Consider the following 22,016-nt stretch of genomic DNA (forward strand, 5'->3'; position numbering starts at 1 on the left):
TTAAATGAACACTTGAGAAGAGGATACCTTTCATATGTAGTATGTGAATGAATAATCTCAACCTTTACAGTTCTCTATTTTCTTTCTCAGGATATTTTTTTTTTCTGACTTTAATTAATATTATCTCCTAGCTTTTAAATATGAACAGGAAAACTCTGCCTTATGAAAACAGAAAATACTACCAGCTCTGAAAATAAGAATAAAATTATTTCATGGTTTGTGTTTTCCATTTGTAAGAAAGGATTTATATTCATAACAGTTTAGCATTTATATATATCACAAATAGCTTTCAAGACTTAAAAATGATCAAGGATATCACAACATATCCCATTTCAAAGTTAAAGTCTGGTTGGTAAAACAGATTATGAAGTATACTAACATAGAATATTAAAGCACACTGTACACATTTAGCATAGAATATCATTTCATCATTTGAACATGATATACTGAATTTCAGACATAAAGGTAGACATTTAATCAATTTAACATTAGCTGATAAATCAAACTCATTTGTTTCAATTTAGTCTTTTGTCAGAAAAAAAAATTTTCATTAGAAGGCAACTTCAATTAGCAAAATGAAAAAGACAAAAAAATAAAAGTCATTCTATCTACGCAAATGGATGCATTTTGTTTTACACTTGCAATGTTTTATTATATTTGTATATCACATTTCATAAACAGGTTTGTAGTAACTGTTCAATTTCAAAATAAGTTTTTTTTTTTAAATAAAATGACACTGATTAAATAAAAATCAATAAATGCTCATGAGAGAAGCCAGGCACAAAGAGCCTGACTGTTTGAGTTAGAATCCTGGCTTCCCTAGTTAGCTGTGTTGGTTTCTGTGATTTCACTGAACAAACACACAGAAAGTGCTCTACCACTGTCTGACCCATGATAGCTGGTACCATCCGTGTTATGGAGCAGCTATTGCATCCCTAAAACTGGAATCACCACTGTGGAGCACAGTAAAGAAATGATAAGATAAAGTCCCTATTCTCAACATATGGTTCCATATACAACTTAAGAAATAAAATCTGTCCCAACCATTAAACTAAAAAAAAAAAATAAAAATAAAAAAGTGTTGAAATTAAAAACAGTAGCTAACTTGGATAAGAAATTTTTTTTTAAGATTTTATTTATTCATCTGACAGAGAGATCACAAGTAGGCAGAGAAGCAGGCAGAGAGAGAGGGGGGAAGCAGGCTCCCCGATGAGCAGACAGCCCAATGAGGGGCTTAATCCCATAACCCTGGGATCATGACCTGAGCTGAAGGCAGAGACTTTAACCCACTGAGCCACCCAGGCGCCCAAGAAATTTTTTTTTAAATTGAAGTACAGTTGATAAAAAATGTTACATTAGTTTCAGGTGTACAACATAGTGATTTAACAATATGCTATGCTCATAAGTGTACTTACCATCTATTACCATACAACACTATCAAAATACCATTGACTACATTCCCCATGCTATACCTTTCATCCCTGTGACTTATTCACTCCATAACTGGAAGCCTGAGTCTCCTACTTCCCTTTACTCATTTTGACTATCCTCCGATCCCTCTCCCTTCTGGCAAACAAGTTTGTTCTTTTTATTTATAGGTTTGGTTCTGGTTGTTTTTTTTTAGATTTCACATACAGTATTTGTCTTTCTGTGTCTGACTTATTTTACTCAGCATGTATCCTTTAGGTCCATCTCACACCAGTCATCTGTCACCTCACACCAGTCAGAACAACTAGTAACAAAAGGACAAGAAATAACAAGTATTGCTGAGAATTTGAAGAAAAGGAAACCCTTGAACACTGTTAGTGGGAATGTAAATTGGTGCAATCACTGTGAAAACAGTATGGAAGTTTCTCAAAAAAATTAAAAATAGCGATAACATACAATCTAGTAATTCTACTACTGAGTATTTACCCAAGGAAAACAAAAACAGTAGATATATGCATCCCTATGTTTATTTATTTTTTTTTAAAGATTTTATTTATTTATTTGACAGAGATCACAAGTAGGCAGAGAGGCAGGCAGAGAGAGAGAGGAGGAAGCAGGCTCCCTGCTGAGCAGAGAGCCCGATGCGGGACTCGATCCCAGGACCCTGAGATCATGACCTGAGCCGAAGGCAGCGGCTTAACCCACTGAGCCACCCAGGCACCCATCCCTATGTTTATTTTAACATTATATACAGTAGTCAAGATATGGAAGCAAGCTAAATGTCCATCTACAGGTGAATGGATAAAGAAGATGTGGTGTGTACACAGACACAGACAGACAGACACACACACACACACAGACATACACACATGAGTATTACTCCGCCATTAAAAGAATGAAACTTTGCCATTTGTAATAAAATCTTGTAAATCTTTCAATAAGCATGTTTTAAGCCTAACTGTGACAATTAAAACTACTAAGCCCTGGGTATTTAACTGTTGGAAATGAAATTGAAGCAGCAGCATGGCAAGGTAGAAAGGGCTTGGATGGTGGCATCTGACTTAGACAAGCTGTTTTCATATATTAGCTACACTTCCATTGTCTGTAATACTGCTTTAAAAGCTTATTGTAAACACTACCAACTACAAAGGCACAGGAGCTCAACAGCAGCAAGGAGGAGGAGCCGTAGAGGTAGTAACAATGACTCATTTCATTGCCAGGATTTTGGTTCTTTTTAACAATATCTTCATTGCAATATTTGAATTATCAGTTATTTTTACTCTTGAAAAATGTTATTAATAATTATTCAGTTGTTTTTCCATCTTCACAATCAATGCTCGCTTTTATGACTCCACAAAACTTGTTGCTTATGGAAGTCTCTGGTACAGTTTTATCCAAAAACAATTGCAACAACCCCTATATTTTTCCTGATACTTTTATCACTCATTATTGTAACCTTTTAACTCTGCCCTACATGGACATGATCCAGTATGTCACTGTTTTATCAGGGAAAAAGGAAAACTGGATACACATACTGTCCTTTTGGCAAGCCACCACCTGTTTCTTCAGCTGGGGAAGGACTGTGAGACCAAAGCCTATGAGCCATCACTCGGGGAAAACAGCAGCTCTCCCTCTTCTGATCTTGTTAGGTACACCTCTGGCAGAAAAGGCACAAAGTGCTTTTTCTTTAACCCAATTATTTACAAAATATTGAGATATGCAAAATAATATAGTACTGTTATCCCTCTGGCCTGACCTATCTCCTGTACCTCAGATACTTCTCCAGTAAGAGTGATAAAGTCTGAATTTGAAGACAGAGGAAAATCACTGAGGTCCTAATTCTAGAACCTTGAATAAGACTGATTCCTTTTCTGATTTTCCAAATTTTAAAAATCATCTGAATGGGGAAAATAAAATCTTACCCCAGTGGGGTCGTTGGCAGGATAAAATGTGATAATGTATGTAAAAATAAGTTAAACTGCAAAATGTTTTTATTTAAAGATAGACTTAGGGAGAGGCACCTAGGTAGCTCAGTTGGTTAAGCGTCTGCCTTTGGCTCAGGTTGTGGTCCCAGTGTCCAGGGACCAAGCCCCACATTGGGCTCCCTGCTCAGTGGAGAGTCTGCTTCTCCCTCTGCTGCTCCCCTTGCTTGTGCTCTCTCTTACTCACTCTCTCTCTTTCAAATAAATAAATAAGATCTTAAAAAAAAAAAAAAAGGACCAAGATTTGCAGAAAGGGAGATGGGGGGAGGGATGGGGTATCTAGGTGATGGGCATTAAGGAGGGCACATGACATGATAAGCACTGGCTGTTATATGCAACAAATGAATCACTGAACACCACATCAAAAACTAAAGATGAACTTAAATAAAAAAAAAAAAAAGAAAAATGGACCAAAATGAATATCGTAATAAATTTATCAAGTTTTCAATATGAACTAAAGCAAACTTGATGTTTGGTATTTTACTTTTAATGTTATGAGCTTAAAAATGACAAAAATGGGCCAGCCTTACATGTTTCCATTCACACAGTTATGACTTAAATAGTATGTCACCAGGTTCTCTCACATGCACTCTTAAGGCAGTATACACTACATACAAGGTGTCACTTCCATTTCTAAAGGAATCCATTTACTAAAACATTCATTTGTTCAAATATATGTTGAGAATTCATTATGTAAAGGGACTTCCTATTGTGGGGACTCCAGTGGTGACTAAGACATGGTGTCTGCCATCAAGAGGCACAGTGTAGTAGAGCAGTCTCCAAACTTTTCTGATTATGCAAGTTACAGGCCAAAAATTTTTTAGCCCTCTTGATATAAGATTATAATGTATAATATATAACCTCTGATTTATATAACTATGTCCCACTATGTAAATATATTATATTGCAATATACAAATATATTTTAATATATTTATATATTAATATATTACATAAATATATATTACATAAATATGTAAGTAAAATGTATAACATAATAAATAAAAATATAAAATTAAATATAAATTTAAATTATTAAATATAAATGTATAAATTACTTAATTTAAAAATATTTAAGTTATTTAATTTAAATACAAATTATTAAATAGAAATTAGAATAAATTTATATATGTTAAATATAAATAAAATAAATAATATGAATATTATAAATAATGCAAATAAATAATACATATTTATAACATACTTATATAATATATATTGTGATATAAAATATATAAATTTATAAAACAATAATTTAGACATATATGTACATTATATATTCCATGCATTATAAATATGGAAAACAAATTAGAAAAGAAGATAAAAAGGAACTAAAAACTATTTTATTAGTTTAAACAAGCTAGGTTATGCTAAAGTTAAGAAACAACCCCAAAATATCAGCTTAATACAAAAGCAAATGTACATGCTCAGGAGACATGTCCCATGGGGGTCACAGGGACTGGTCCCTGTAGTCATTCATGGACCTCAGCTTACGGAGGCTTCACCTTAAGGTAAGTTTTTAAGTTTTACATTTAGCAAATAAAAGTGTTTTTAAACTGAAATCACAGTGATTTAAAGGTCTGCATCTAAATTCACTTTATTTAGATACTTGGATTTAGTGACTTTCACAGCTGAAAAGTCCTACACAAAGTATTACACAAAGATAAGCACTTGAAAAAGATACACAATTGGCTGCACTTACTAAGTCATGATACTCTGTTCTCAAGATTTATTTATTTTTTTTATTTTTAAGAATTTTTATTTATTTGACAGAGATCACAAGTAGGCAGAAAGGCAGGCAGAGAGAGGAAGGGAAGCAGGCTCCCCGCTGAGGAGAGAGCCCGACGCGGGGCTCGATCCCAGGACCCCGATATCATGACCTGAGCCGAAGGCAGCGGCTTAACCCACTGAGCCACCCAGGTGCCCCTGTTCTCAAGATTTTTAAGTCTGAAGTTTCCCCCTCTTTTAAAAATTAAGTCTAACTTACAGATGGCTGTCATAGTGGAGCCCTCTGGCTGAGAGTGAGGATCTACGGAAGGTTTACTGAGCCCATTAATAACCCCTGTTGAGACTCATGTTGTCATGTTCTGCTACTTGCACTCCCGCCCCACCCCATCTCTATTCTTTTTTTTTTTTTTTTAAGATTTTATTTATTTATTTGATAGATATCACAAGTAGTCAGAGAGGAAGGCAGAGTGAGAGAAAGGGAAGCAGGCTCCCCGCTGAGCAGAGAGCCCAATGTGGGGCTCGATCCCAGGACCCTGGAATCATGACCTGAGCTGAAGGCAGAGGCTTTAACCCACTCAGCCACCCAGGCGTCCCCCACCCCATCTCTATTATTAAGAAATGTGGCCGACGATACCTGGTCCAAAGATTTACAATGCAAATTTGGTCATTATGGTCCTAAAGTTGATATCTATGTTCCATTCAATTTCTACACCTATCATCCAAGAGGATTTCCTTATGTTCAACTTGAAGATCTCTGTGACACCAAAGACGCTTTACATAATTTAGATAGAAAATGAATTCGTGGATACCAAAATGAAACACAGTTTGCACAAGGGGATCAGAAGACTCCAAATCATGTGAAAACCAAGGGAGGGTGGAATGTGTACAGTTTTTTACACTATGATGACAGCAGATACAAATGTTCTAAAAGTTGAAGCTACGAAAGGAGATCAAGAAGCCGGCATTATGATTACAACCAGAGGAGATTTTAGGGGCCCTGGGTGGCACAGGCAGTTGAGCATCCACTCTTGGTTTCAACTCAGGTTATAATCTCAGAGACGTGAGATCAAGCCCACTTGGTTGGTGCTCAGCACAGAGTCTGCTTGAGATTCTCTCTCCTTGTCCTCCTGCCCCTGCCACTCATGCTCTCTCTCACTAAAATACATACACACATTCATGTATATAAAGAAGACTTTATAGTCTTAGACCAGCTGGAAGACCATAGCATAGCAGAAGCCATTCTGACAATGATAAGATTCGAACACTAAAACATATCTTTTTCAAGATCTAAATCCAATTCAAGACCATAGTCCAAGTCCCAGTTCAAGAAAGAAATGAAGTCTGCATCTCACACCAAACTAGAGGCACTTGTAAAACAGAGTCCAAGACATATTATGTTTCACTTAAGGTATAAAAAGAAGACAAGGGAAAAAAGAGCCACTTAGATCCAAATCTAGTCAAGATCACAAACTAGGTCTAGGTCAAAATCTAGATCAAGGTCTTAGATTAATCTTTAGGTTCAGTGGATAGTATAAACCTTGATATTTTTAGGCATGTATCATTATTTTACTCAGTTTGGTTTACTTAAATTATCATGAATACAATGTTGCAATGATGCTTGTCAGTTTTCCCTGTACCAGGCAAATGGTTGTAATTAAAATGATACGCTGTTGAGAAGCCACTCTGAAGAGTCCAGTTTATTTAATGTTATGGGTAGCTACCAATTTGTGTTCTCTGTGTATTTTTGTAAAGATTCTCATTTTTTATGCTTGTAGTATTGGTGAAAAGATGTTGGTTGACCATAATTTGTAACAGTTTTATTAAAAGTAAAATTTATACCCATATTTTATATTTATACCCATTATATAACAGTTAACACAGAAATGTAGCTTGCTAATAAGATAGAATGAAAAAAAGTAAAGGTGTAGCTACAGTATAACAACTGACTGATCAGAACATTTAAGTTTGGGGTGGACTTTTCTGTCTTGTTAAAATTTCTAGGTCCCTGATGATAGTAAATTTATGATGAAGCATGGAACAGTTTTTTGTTAACTGTCTTGTGAAATGGTGTCAACTGGGTTAAGTAGGATTTTGGAGAAGACTGAATTTTTGACAGAAACATGGAACTTTCACTGTTTTTTTCTGGTTTCTATGAAGACTTGGAACATATAATCATTGGAAGAACTCACCTTAAAATCTGAATAGGTCAAAGATAGGAGAAAAAATTTTAAGGGGAAAAAAAATGCTCTCCTACAGTTACTCCAAACGTTAAGGACTATTGTTGGGTCATATTGCTTAGTAAGTAAATTGTTTCAAAGTTGATTTAAGTTTATACTGTAAAAGAAGTGAATTTTGATGTTTATAGCACTCAGTCTATACATTTATATCAATTTACCTACCGCTCTATGAAGGAAGCTTGTTCTTCACACCTGTTTATTTCATGTGAGGCAAGCTGAAAGATTAATATTCCCATTCCAGGTGATTCTATGGTGCCATGAAATTTAAAATATTTTGGAAAAAGAATTAATTTTAAGTAAGAGTCATATCTCTGAGTTTAATTATCAATGTAGTACCTGGCAGTCCCTGACTAAAAAAGACAAAAACCAGAAAACAATAATACTTCAACCATTTATAATTTCTAGCATTTCTCTGAGAGATCATTTGGGGAGGCAATAAAAGTAACATGTCCAATCTCACTTCAGAATAAAAGCTAGCATCTTTAAAATTTTTTAAATTTTAAAAACTTACTGAAGATATAAGTAAGAAATATTGTGGGGAAACAATTCCTTGTAGAGAACTGCTTTCATTTCAATTTTGGTTTTAGTAATATAGGTCTTGCCTATGAAGAACAAAAGATAGTTCCGAAATAATGTTTGTGGAATGTGTTTAAAGGATTGATTCTGGAACCTTTGTATATTTGAAAGTATTTCTAACTTTCACTTTTTTACTGTTTGCAGTTAATGTTCATGTTCTGCTATGCAATCATTTGCACATTTTTAAAATTTTTTAGATTTTCTTAGATGTAGTTTAAACAACAAAAAGTCCATTTAAAATTGTAGCAATAGTTTGCAATTCTATCAAAGAGGAAAATTGTGGGGTTAAACTTTGTATTTTCTAGCTTCTAAAAAGGAATTTTTAGTATGTTCTTTTAAACAAATACTATGTAGAACCTTTAAAACATCAATGTTAGGATCAAAACCCAGCTTATTTTCTGCTGAATGTAAATTAAGCAAACATTCTATAGTAAAAACAAAATGAAGGGAAAATTAAGTATAATTTCTAGTAAATACATAAATTCTAAGTTCATAATCTGATTATTTTTTACATTTGTATATACACATATAACCACCACCCAGATCAAGAGAGAGGACATTTATTTATTAAAAAAATATTGTATTTATTTATTTGATAGACAGAGATCACAAGTAGGCAGAAAGGCAGACAGAGAGAGAGGAAGGTAAGCAGGCTCCCCGCTGAGCAGAGAGCCTGATGTGGGGCTCAATCCCAGAACCCTGGGATCATGACCTGAGTTGAAGGCAGAGACTTTTAACCCACTGAGCCACTCAGGTGCCCCGAGAGAGGACATTTATATCCAGCATCACAGCAGGCTCTCTTGGTAGTCCTTACCAGGCAATATCCCTGTCTAAAAGATAATCATTATTCCAATCTCTCTCTCTCTCTATTGATCCATCTGTTGGTTTTCATATAAATGAAATAATGGACTCCTATAGAAGCAGACAGTATATCTTGTGCATCTGGCTTCCTTCCCTCAGTAGTATATATAGAATTAATGTTGTTGCATATAGGAGAGTCTGGTCATTCTCAGTACTATACAAATCTCACTATATGACCACATAATGACTTATGTATCCACTCTAACTGCTGATAGACATCTGAAATGTTTCAAATTTTTAGCTATTTTATTTTTAAAATTTTTTCAAAAGATTATATTTATTTGTCAGACAGACAGAGAGAAAGCACAACCAGGGGGAGCAGGATGTAGAGGAAGAAGCAGGCTTCCTGCTGAGCAAGGAGACGGATCCAGGACTTGATCCCAGGATCGTGGGATCATGGCCTGAGTGAAGGCAGATGCTTAACCGACTGAGCCACCCAGGCGTCCTAATTTTTAGCTATTTTATAGAGCTGCTATGAATATTGCTTTTGTCTTTGGTAGGCATAAACACTCATTTCTCTTAGGTAACAGAACTGATCATTGCAGAAATGTAAATTTATCTTTAGTGGGGACTGCCAGTTTTCAATGGTGAAAGACTGAGTGCCACCCCGCAAAAGCACCTTATTGTCAACATTAATTTAAGTATAGTCTTGTAGGATATGGGTACACATGCCCAAAAGTAGCACTTTCTCTAGTTAAAAAAAAAAGGGGGGGGGTTTGTTATACATTTTCCTTAGCAGAGAAAAAGCCACAGCACAAAATCAAAAAAAGGAAAAAAGTCCAAGAATATACACCAATTTTTCTTTTCATTAATACAACCTAACTTGTACTATAGAGAACAAGAATATTAATCTTATTCATAGCCACCATATTTAAACTCCCTGAAGGCGGCTTTTTGTGATTTCATAAAACCCATTATTAAGCTCCTTCAATACAAAAACTTGCTAAAAGTGATATACATTCTACATATAATTCTTAAAGTTCTTGTTACCATAATCATAGACTGTCACACCATTTGCAATCAGAAATGACAGCAGTTTCAAAAATAAAAAATGGGCTTTCAAATATATCATATTTATGAATTTACTTTGGTTGTCACTCTAACATTTTTATAGTACTGGACATTACCACAAAATTGAAGTAAGCTGATACAAAAGAAAATCCATATCTCAAGTAAGTATCTCATACAATATAAGGACTTAATTAACACCACGTTTAACTTACTCTTAGAGACACAAACTGCTTTGTGGATATCTACTGTTCTAATCACTTAAAACTTAGTCCCAGACTGAGTTTTGGATCCAAACTGTATTACTGTTGGACTGTTTATACAATATAGAGTTTACAACATTAATTACCTTGCTGATAAATGATAAACTGAGGCAGAAAGAGAAAAGTCCTGGCCAGTTATGTGGATCACATGGTACTCAGTAACCCTTCAGTAACCCTTCACTTGGGCTGGGTTTCCTCAGCTCTGGAGCAGAGGATGTGTCAGGTCTCTGAGTCCCTCTCAGGTCTGTCAGTTTCCCTTCTAATGGAGACTCCCAGGAAATGTTCAAGACGTTGTTTGAAAAACCCATACTCAAAAGTTTTCCACTGTGATGTTCAATAGTTATTAAAATGGCTTATAACTAAGCTGTACTAAAGTGTTTTGGGGGGGTGGCTTTTGCTGCTTAGTAAGACAAGATGGTTAAGGAAGTTGCATATAATTAATCCAATAAGTATTTACTATACTGTTTATTTCTGAGATTCTCTCCTAGTACTGGCGGAGAGACACAGACAGAGATGGCATTTCTGACCTTGGCTGATGACATATTAGAGGAAATGAAAAAGAAAGAATTGTTCAATGATTTAGCTTTCTCACAACATTCTATAGGTGTGCATCTTCTATTAGAATGAGTAAATTCATTTGCCTATTCCATTCACTTAGCGCAGTTTTTGAGTACACTGTGGTGCTTTCTCAAGTGGCTTCAGACTTGGTGGAAATGAAGATGCACATAGCCTTCAGGAAGGCTTAGGTGGGAAGCTCAGGTTGGGTTAGGAGAGCTCCACCAGAGCAGAAGCCCAGAGCAGGAGACAGGGGGATGCAGGTGTAGCTGAGTAAGGACTAGCAAAGCCAAGTGAGGACAAAGAGAGATATCTTTAAAGGTATTGTGATGGGGAAGTTATAAGAGCCAATGACCATTTGTGCATATTTAAAACCTTAAGGAGGACAATAAGCAACAAAGGCTTAAGTTCTAAACTAACAGTTCTCAAAATTTTCCCTTTCAATCCTAGCCACAGTAGAAGCATATGGATGGTGTTGCTTTTAATGAAACTATAAACATACTGGTTTTTGGTTTTTAAAGACTATCAAGCCAGAAACAAATTTATAGTGTTGTAATGGTAAGGCATAAAGAAGAGAATATTTGAAATACACATTTTTCACTTCTTCCTATAAGTCAGAAACTAGGAACCCTAACTTACTCCCATACCACCCCACATGCAGAAATACAAAGAGAAGCAAAGAAATGAAAAAACAAACAAACAAACAAAAAACCCAGGAAGGCAGGTTGGGGAATGTGGGCATTAGAAGTGAATAGAAAAATAGAAAAAAAATTCTCTTAACATCTTCCTAACCTTTCTGTGTTAAGTCTTCTGACCTCCTATTTATCCCTGATTTTTTTGTAATCTCTCTTGTTCTTTCTAAAGTCATCCAAATGTCTGTTGGATATAAGGCAATTCCAGAGAGCTATCCTGACCCATCTAAGCACCAAAAGTAGTTTCAGAGCTGAAGTATTGGCAATTAGAATCTAGGTGTGTTGGGATAGGGGCACATTATATAATCCTGCAGGAGAGGTAACAACATGCAATAATAATTTTAATTAAATAATGATTTTCAATGAAAAAGGAGACCATGTACGTACACACACACACACACACACACACACACACACACACAGTATTTAGGTATCTCCAGTATAAAATAGCTTCCAGGGTTTGTTTTTGTTGTTGTTGTTGTTTTTAAAGATTTTATTTATTTATTTGACAGACAGAGATCACAAGTAGGCAGAAAGGCAGGAAGAGAGAGAGGAAGCAGGCTCCCCGCCGAGCAGTGAGCCCGATGTGGGGCTCGATCCCAGGACCCTGAGATCATGACCTGAGCCAAAGGCAGAGGCTTTAACCCACTGAGCCACACAGGTGCCCCGAGGGTTGGTTGGTTTGTTTGTTTGTTTTAAGACAACTTATCTGTCCTTAGTTTTACTTTAATGCCTTTAATGCCTTAGTTTTATTTTAATGCCTTTGATTCTGTTAACCAGTGGCCAAAATATTAAAGCGTTTTTTTTTGTTTTTTTTGTTTTTTTTTTTTTTGGTGCAAAATGGTGGTTTATTAAAGCACGGGGACAGGGCCCGTGGGCAGGCAGAGATGCGGCCGCCCCGGGTTGTGAGGGGTGGTTGGTTATATACGCAGGAGTTGGGTAGGTGAGGACAAAGGGCTATTGGGGCAAAGAATACTATCAGGATATTGAAGGCTTAGTTACTATCAAGTAAAGACAATTGAGAGTCTCCTGGTGGAATGTTACATTCCTGCCATCAAACATCCTTGTTAATGAGATTTAGGTTTAGAAGAAATTTAACTTTATTTACTTTTCCTTCTACCTCCACCTCCTTCGGTTTTATGGAGGGGAGGGTGACATTAGGCTTGAGAAACTGAGTTCTGTGTCTTTGGAATTTGGGCTATTGATAAGGTAACTTCTTTGTTTGTAAATCTCAAGGACATATTAAAGCGTTTTTGATGGTGACTTAAAATTTGTTAAGAAGTCCAGGACGCCTGGGTGGCTCAGTTGGTTAAGCAGCTGCCTTCAGCTCAGGTCATGATCCCAGCGTCCTGGGATCAAGTCCCACATCGGGCTCCTTGCTCCACAGGGAGACTGCTTCTCCCTCTGACTCTGCCTTCCACTCTATCTGCCTATGCTTGCTCTTGCTCGCTCTCTCTCTGACAAATAAATTAAAAAGAAAAAAAAATTTGTTAAGAAGTCCAAATATAACATTTGGAAATCATCTTAACCTCAGCTTTCTATTGTGATACATGTTATATATAACTGGGAAAGCATAACATTTGTCACTATTTTCCAGGTTAAAGTAATAATTTGGAACTATCTACTCATTCTACTAGTCCAACTCACTCCAACCATCCACATTCTAAGACAATTCTACAGTGTTTCATAAAATTCACATATAATGCAGAGAGCAGAGGTACTAAAATTAATCAGTTTGTTATAACAGGCTACCTTTACTAATGCTAGAATAAAAAATTTCTGAATATGATCAGAAAGTTTTTGTTCTGAGGAGGAATCATGGTGGAGATAAAATAACTCCTTTGATAATAGCTACAACATCTAGACTAAATTTACGAAAATGATGATCCAAATGTCAACATTTGCTATCAACTGTTGATGTTGCCAAATATGGAGTTGTGTGGTTTTATCGCTGGATGTGCAACTAGCCAAACAGAAGAGTGGACGTAGCCACCTGTTCATTGTGTTGGCAGGTACAATGAACTTCCACAGGCTTTCAGGCCATGCCTTAAGTCAGAGATCAGAACAAAAGGCAGGCCCTCAAATGCCCTTTAAAATTTTTTACACAGAACTATTTAAAGACAAATATTTTAAATTAGTGTAGCCAAGGTTACAAGAAATAATAAAAAGGCTGGGGTGGAAAAAAGAACATCAAAATGGTAGAATATAGACAAGTATCTGATATCTTTGTGAAGTGTGTAAATGAGTTTTAGAAAGACCCTTAGGTGTATAGTTCAACAAACAGAATCAGGTGAAGTAAGGAGATAAAATTCCTAACACTTCCCATAGGCCCTTAGAACAGAAGTTTCACAGATTCATAATTACAGAACATAAATACATAGTCCTTCTAATGTCTTCCTGACTAGGGAACACCTCCTTAGAGGCATCTCTAAAGACATCTTTCACTATCTGATTTGTAAGAATTGTGATTTTAGGGAACCAGCTTACCTGGTGCTGACTTGAACAGAAGTAATAGTATTGTTGGAACAGAAGAAGCCACCGGGTAATGTGACTGCTGCTAACACTGCCTATCAAATTACAGAATGAACTTTTGGATGAGAGTTAATGAGACAGACCACAAAACAAGCTAGGGGCACAAAGGGAGAACAGGGACAAAGTATGGAAAGAGTAAAGAAAAGAAGTTTCTTCAGACTTTACATTATTTCAAAATTTGAATTATCTCATTCCCTTCCAATGGCTGACTCCACATCTGGGACAAGAAAGCACAGGATAAGCATGTAACACCTCAACATACCAGAGAGCAAGGGAGCATCATGAAGCTGTACTTTCAGGAGTCAGGAGCCCATCTGAAGAGACTCCCAAGCCAAAAAGGACACACATTGATTATTTAAAAAAATAATAACTACTATACTGAGTTGAAACTCATAAAATGTGCTCAAACCAATAAAAAATTTTTAAATATTACTAATCACTTTTTCAAAATGTGAGAGAACCAGCTCATTTTTAAAAATTATAAAAAAGGGAAATAATCAAGAATTTATCCTGCCTTTCCTGTAGGAACTACATTCTCAGAGTATATGAATAGCTGATGAAATTTTTTATTTAGTGTTTCAGCTAACAATCATAAATTTGTAATCCTTAAGGAAATAATAGGTCATTGCAACAATTCCCAAAAATGCTAAAAGCATGGGATGAAAAGTTTATGATAAACTTTTGTTATGATAAAAGTTATGATAAACTTTTAAGGAGTGGATCAAGCTGATAACACTTGAATCCAATTTTCAATCTTGTTCAATCACCAGCTACCTCCTGGTAACAGCAAACAAAATTAAAAAAAAAAAAAATCAAGCCTAAAACTGATAGAGCTATTTTATTAGTCACAAATTTATAGGAAGCACAAGGAACAGAGGAACATGGTAAATGACACAATGAGGAAGCAATCTGAAAAATCCAGAAAGTGAGAATACCTATAGAACAACCTGATTTATTCAACAAATAAACTGAAGAAAGGACACTGAAGGAAGAAAAAAAAAGAATTAATAAGAACCATATCAACCAAATGCAACATACAGAATTGGCTGAATCCTGATTTGAACAAACTGTCTAAAAGGCTTTTATGATTTCTGAACATTGACTAGGTATTTGATGAAGCTGGGAAATTACTGTTTATTTTTTCCAGATCGAATAATGGTACAGTGATTTTGCTTTGGAGTTTTTGTTTTATTTTGTTTTTTAGGTCAGTCCTAATCTGATTTGTATATAGATGAAATGATCTAATGTCTGGGATTCACTTCAAAATAATATACCTTAGGGTAGTGGGGAATTGAGGGGTACTGATAAAACAAGATTGGCCATGAGCTCATAATTGTTGAAGCTGGCCAAAGGTCAATCAAGATATGTTTTACTACACTATCTTGATAGATGCCTGAAATGTACAAAATAAAGTTTAAAAAATGACTTATATTGTTTGTTTGCACACAAGTACTTTAGTTTCCCCTGACACCAAACAGCATGGTTTGCAGCTATCAATTTAATATATAACACAACAAATGCTTTAACAGATGAGGCATGTAATGAAGAAAGTATGTATGTCACAGGTCAACTCAAGGTTAATAAATATCACATCAAAAAATGCTTGGCAGACAAATAATTATAACCAAATGTTCAAAGCATTGCACAAATGGCTTTATAGCACTGGCTCTAATATACTAAACTGCATACAAAAAAAGGAGAAAAATGTCTGAAAAAAAAAGGTAAGGTGTAATAATGAAACTGTGATTTAAAAAAAAAAAGAGTGACTTAGGATTATCTTCCTTAGAAAATGTAAAACTGCTTTCCTCACAAGTAGATCAAATACAAGTTTACTAAAAGCTACTTCATAATATTTTTTAAATGGAATTAAGAAAAATAGTCCAAGAAATGAGGAAAACTAGCTTTTCAGAGGTCAGCAAAGGAAAAGATTATTGACTTAAGACTTCTCTCTTCAAAGAGGAAGTTCACTCAATTAGCATTTGCTTTGATCAAAAGCAGAAGTATAACAAAGTGTCAAACCACTCCATGACTAGAAAGCAGGAAAGTTGTGGAAGATGGGTCATAAGAGAAACATAAGAGAACCACTAATGCTCCAAACTCAGAGAAAGGAACAGAAATTTTAAAATGTCCAACAAATAGCAAAAGGAATATGATGTTCATAATGGTGCCCTTAAAATTCTGCAAGGCTCAAAGAATCTTCAGAATGATTTTAAAAACATAAAACTGAATTTAAAAGATTGTTGAACACTACACATCAAAAACTAATAATCTACTACATGGCTAATTAAACATAATAATAAAAATAAAAATAAAACAAAAAATAGTTAACATTAAAAAAGCAAGTACATAAAACTGCTTTCCAGAGTAGGAATTGAGTCTCTTATACATGTTTAAAAAATAAGGGAAAAACAGTTATTTCAGTTCACTTACTTTGCCGTGTATCACTGCTCAGTTATGTGTATTCGAGACATTCCTGGGATTTTAAACTAAGGAAACAAATTATCACCTCAGAAACAGATTTTCCTGGGACTCTAAGAAACAATAAGTTGCCTAGTTGCTCCTGTATTGACAGTCAGTTGTTGCATGACTCTGCCGACTGTGAGGAAGGACCCACACTAATATTTTACAAGATGACACTCCATATTATTACAGACGTATTAAGTCTAATAGTTCTCTCCTCATACTTCAGTGTCCTAACAAACATCCGAATCAATATTACACATAGTTTTTCTTTTCACTGAGCATATATTGTTTTCTATTGATATCCACTCTGTTTAATTTAAACTTCAAGTTTTTTTTCCCTTAGCTTCATTTTGAATTTTTTGTTAAAGCACTTAAATACACTTTTATTGCAATGTCATTTCTGACTAGCTCTGCATATCCACTCCATAATGACACTTTGTATGGTGTAAGAGATTGGTCCAGTTTCATTCTTCTGCATGTGGCTGTTCAATTTTTCCTGCACCAGTTATTGAAGGACTTTTCTCCCGTCCCATTAGCTATTTTCTCTTGATTTGTCAGAGATTAGTTGACCATAAAGTTGAGGGTCCATTTCTGGGGTCTATTCTGTTCCACTAATTTGTGTCTGTTTCTGTGCAGTACCATGCTGTCTTGATGCTTTGTAATATAGCTTGAAGTCAGGCAATGTGATGCTCCCAGATTTGTTTTTCTTTTTTAACATTCCCCTGGAGATTTTGGGCCCTTTTCTAGTTCCATACAAATTTTAGGATTGTTTGTTCCAACTCCATGAAAAATCTCAATGGTATTTTGACAGGGATTGCACTCAAAGTGTAGACTGCTCTGGGAAGCAGAGACATTTTAACAATGTTTATTCTTCCAATCCTCGAGCATGGAATGTTTTTCCATCTCTCTGGGTCTTCCTCCATTTCTCTCATAAGTATTCTCTATGATTTCTGGAGTATAGAAATCACAAGAGTTTCTAGAGTATAGATCCCTTACCTCTTTGGTTAGGTTAATTCCTAGGTATTTTATGGTATTTGGTGCTATTGTAAAGAGAATTGCTTCCTTAATTTCTCTTTCTTCAGTTACATTGTTACTGTATAGAAATGCAACGGATTTCTGTGCATTGATTTTGTATCCTGCCACATTGCTGACCTGCCATATGTGTTCTAGTAATTTGCAGATGGAGTCTTTCAGGTTTTCCAGAGAAACTAACATGTCATCTGCAAAGAGAGAGTTTGTCTTCTCAGTTCTTCCCTATTGAGAATGATACTCGCTGTGGGATTTTCATAGATGGCTTTTATGTTTTATGTTCCCTCTATCCCTATACTTGGAAAAGTTTTAAACAGAAGAGTTGCTGTATTTTGTCAAATGCTTTTCCTCCTTCAGTTGAGAGGATCATAGGGTTCTTGTCTCTTCTTTTGTTAATGTGATCAATCACTTTGGTTTGCAAATGTTGAGCCTTATATTCCAGGAATAAATCCCACCTGGCTGGGGTGAATAATCCTTTTAATGTACTGTTGGATCCTACTGGCTGGGAACTTGGTGAGTATTCTGACATCCCTGTTCATCAGGGATATTGGTCTGTAATTCTCCTTTGTCTGCTTTTGAGATCAGGGTAATGCCGGCCTCATAGAACATAGAAAGAGTTTGGAAGTTCTCCTCCCATTTCTATTTTTTGAAACAGCTTCAGTAGAATAGATATTATTTCCTCTTTAAGTGCTTGGTAGAATTCCCCTGGGAAGCCATCTGGCCCTGGACTCTTGTTTTTTGGGAAGTTTTTGATTACCGCTTCAATTTCCTCACTGGTTATTGGTCTGTTCAGACAGTCTATTTCTTCATGTTTCAGGTTCATTGGCACGGTAAATGGTTCTCCATCCCCTCATTTTGAATCTGAATGTGTCTTTACGTTCAAAATTAATCTCTTATCAACAGCATATGGATGGGTCTTGCTTTCTAATCCAATCTGAGACTCCATGTCTTCTGATGGGAGCATTCAGCCCACTTATACTGATAGTAACTACTGAAAGATATAAATTTAGTGCCATTGTATTGCCTGTAAAGTCCCTGGTTCTATAGAATGTCTCTTATTTCTAGTCTACATTACTCTTGGAATCTCTCATCGGTTATAGAATCCTCCTGAATACTTCTTGCAGGTGGTCACATATTCTTTCAGTTTTTTCCTGTCCTGGAAGCTCTATATATCTCCATCCATTCTGAATGATTGCATTACTGGATAAAGTATTCATGGCTGCATGTTCTTCTCATTTAGTACTGTGAATACATCTTGCTAGCTCTTTCTGGCTTGCCAGGTCTCGGTGGATAGGTCTGATGTTATTCTGATGTTCTTCCCTCCATATGTAAGGAACTTCCTCTTCCCAGCTATTCTCAGGATAGATTCTTCAGCTGGAAGATTTGCAAGCTTCACTATTATATGTTGGGGTGTTTATCTATTTTTATGGATAAACTGTGGGCTGTGGGCTCACATGTGCTCCCTCTTCTGCAGCTCCCAGGTCATGCTGGGTACTGGCCCAGTGTCCTTTCACTGTTTCATATCTCTTTTAATATCTTATATATTAATATTATATCTTATATATTATATATATTAGATATATCTTATGTATTTTTTATATCTTATTATTAAAAGAGATATTTTTATATCTCTTTTATATCTTTTTTATATCACTTTTTTTATACCTCTCACTGTTTTACATCTCTTTTTTTATATCTCTGTTTTATATGTCTTTTATATCTTTATGTCCTCTCAAGCTGTTTTATATCTCCCTGGGATGTTAAACAGACCTTCTAGTCCTTTTCAGGGTGGTGAGAGAGTGGTTTCTATTGGCCCAGCTCACCTTTTATGGTGACCAGAGCTGAAAGTCCCTTCTGGACTCACTGACCATAACCAGTCTTCCTGTTCCACCTGTTTGGGCACTCTATTGGTTGAGGCTCCCCCATTCTTTGGGAGTCTCCTGGAATCCTGAGATCATAATAATCCACCTAGAATTCTGCCCCATTCATCCCCTGTGCCCTTTTAAGAAAGGGCACAGTATATCTAACTGGAGCAAATTTCTAAGGGTCCTGATTTTTCACTCCAGTGTTATATCACTTTCTGGTGGCTGGTTTATGGTGGCTCCCTCCTCTGTTTATCTTCCAATATTTTCTCTGAAGATTCAAGGTTCTGCACCTCCTGCCTTGCAAAACAAGTCATTTTTCTGCTTGTGGAGATCCAGATAAATTTTCTTATATCTCAGGTTGAATTCGGGTGTGCTCAGAATGGGTTGATAGATATCCAGCTAACTTCAAGGGACCAGATGAAACAAAGTCCCCTACTCTGCCACCATCTTGCCCACACATACTTACTTTTAAATTTAATTATTTTTTTCTAGAAAAAAACAGATACTATGCTGACCAAAATGTAAAATGCTTGTCTGAGAGTTCTCCCCAAGTTGTAAATATACTTACTATATTTAATAATGCTAACTTATCTACCCACAGTTCATTATAAATGAAATCTAGTTTATCCGTCCTCTAACCCCATGTAAGCTCACAGTCTACTTCACTCCAAGAGTTCTAATATAGCCTCTCTGTTTTATCTCCTAAACCTACTATGCTAATTTTAACTTTCCATATCCTATTTGTTCCTCAAGACACCTACTATATGCCAAATCTGATCATCCCAGCTAAAAGTAGCAGGGTCTCACCCTGAAAGTCTTTGAGGTCACTCAGATCAACCAAGAGTCCCCAATAAACAGTATATCTATGTAGTTGTCTGCTCATCATTGATGTGAACACTGGCGTTTATAGAAAATGTACTTCTTTTTTTTTTAATATTTACCACATCTTTTTAAAAAAAATTTTTATTTTTTATAAGCATATATTTTTATCCCTAGGGGTACAGGTCTGTGAATCGCCAGGTTTACACACTTCACAGCACTCACCAAAGCACATACCCTCCCCAATGTCCATAACCACAGACTTAAGAAAAGCTATGCATTTGTCTTTGTCTCCAAGGTGGTATGGCACAGGAAGACCTTGAACTCACTTCCTTACTTGGACACACTGAATCCTTCTAAAGAATAACTGAGGGCTGACTAAAAAGCTTTTGCACAACAAAGGACAGAAGAACCACATATGGTAGGATAAATGAAAACATGGTAACTACAGGAAACCCACCCCCAACACTGTGAAATGCACTGCAGAGGGAGAGCACTAAGAGATCCCTGGAGGGATCTGTCTAACTTGGGACACCACAAAACAACAATGATTTGACAGGAAACTAGACTATTAAATGAAAGAAACCCATTTCTAACCCTAGAGAGCCCATGAAACTATAGGAAACTACTAGTAAACTCTCTCCAGGGTTGGCGGTGCTGGTGAGAAACATTACTCATGTCCTTCCTCTACCTTGATAACACAGGCAAGAGCAGGGTTCAGGTGCTCTAGCTGGCCTGCCACCTCAACAAGTCTTGGGCTCTCAGCCCATACCATCTCCAACTATTCTCCCAAGCAGCCTCTCCATCTATCCCCACCCCTGCTCCAGCTGTCTTGCCAAGGAGGTCTCTGCTGCCCACAAAATCTCCAGCTGTTTCTGGGGTGCCCCCACTGCAGAGTGCCACAGGTATTGGCAGCCCTCATCAACTTCAGCTTCAGCCATCCCACCAGGGTGTCTCTTGCATGAAGCACCCTGAATTGTTCTGCCCCAGCTCCAGCAATCTCATACTAAGGAAGCCTTGGCACAGAACACACCTGGGATCACTCTGATCATGTCCCATTAGAGTTCCAGTCAGCTAAGCTGCTGGGCATACCTTGTGTATACAGGGAACATTCTTACACTAGGATATTCCTTCAAGACTGAGTGAGGTAGCAGCTTTACCTAATTCATAGAAAAACACACAGAAAGTAAAACAAAGTGAGACAGAGGAATATGCTCCAAATGAAAGAATGAGGCAAAACTTCAGAAAAATAATGAAATGAAATAGAAATAAGCAATGGACCTGATAAAGAGTTCAATGTAATAGTCATAAAGAGCCTCACTGAACTTGAGAGAAAACTGGATAAACTCAGGGAGAACTTCAACAAAGAGATGGGAAGTATAAAAATGAACCAATCAGAGCTAAAGAATACAGTAACTGAGATTAAAAATAGAATCAACAGTAGACTAGACCATGCATAAAGAAGGATCAGCAATCTGGAAGACAGGGTAATGGAATGAACTAAAGCTGAACAGCTAAAAGAAACAGAATAATAAAAAATAAGACTTGATTAAGGGCCCTCTAAAACATTACCACGTATAGTATCATTTACATTATAGTGGTTTCAAGAAGAAGAGAGGAGAGACAGAAAACGTACTTGAAGAAATAATACCTGAAAATTTCCCTAACCTGGGGAAAGCAGACATCCCAGCCCTGGAAGCACAGAGTCCCCAAACAAGATGAAGGAGAGCCACACCAAGGAGATCCACACCAAGTTATATAATAGTTAAAATGTTGAAAATTAAAGATAAAGAATCTTAAAAACAGCATAAGAAAAGCAAACAGTTGCATACAAGGATACCCAATAATGCTATCAGCGGATTTTTTTTAGCAGAAACTGCAGACCAGAAGAGAGTATAACCAAGAATATTCTAGAGAGCAAAATTATCATCCAAAAATAAAGGAGAGAGCAACAGTTTCCCAGACAAACAAAAGTTAAA

General features: G+C 36.2%; 1 protein-coding gene and 1 pseudogene across 5 annotated transcripts in view; one reads left to right on the plus strand and one right to left on the minus strand.

The window, feature by feature from the left end:
• EXOC2 (exocyst complex component 2) overlaps positions 1 to 22,016 on the minus strand; it is a 286,884-nt gene that overhangs the window by 34,885 nt on the left and 229,983 nt on the right. The gene's annotated exons all lie outside the window — the stretch shown is intronic.
• LOC132017546 (serine/arginine-rich splicing factor 10-like) lies at positions 4,853 to 6,642 on the plus strand (annotated as a pseudogene).

The sequence above is a fragment of the Mustela nigripes genome, chromosome 5, assembly GCF_022355385.1.
Source record: "Mustela nigripes isolate SB6536 chromosome 5, MUSNIG.SB6536, whole genome shotgun sequence".
Lineage (NCBI taxonomy): Eukaryota > Metazoa > Chordata > Mammalia > Carnivora > Mustelidae > Mustela > Mustela nigripes.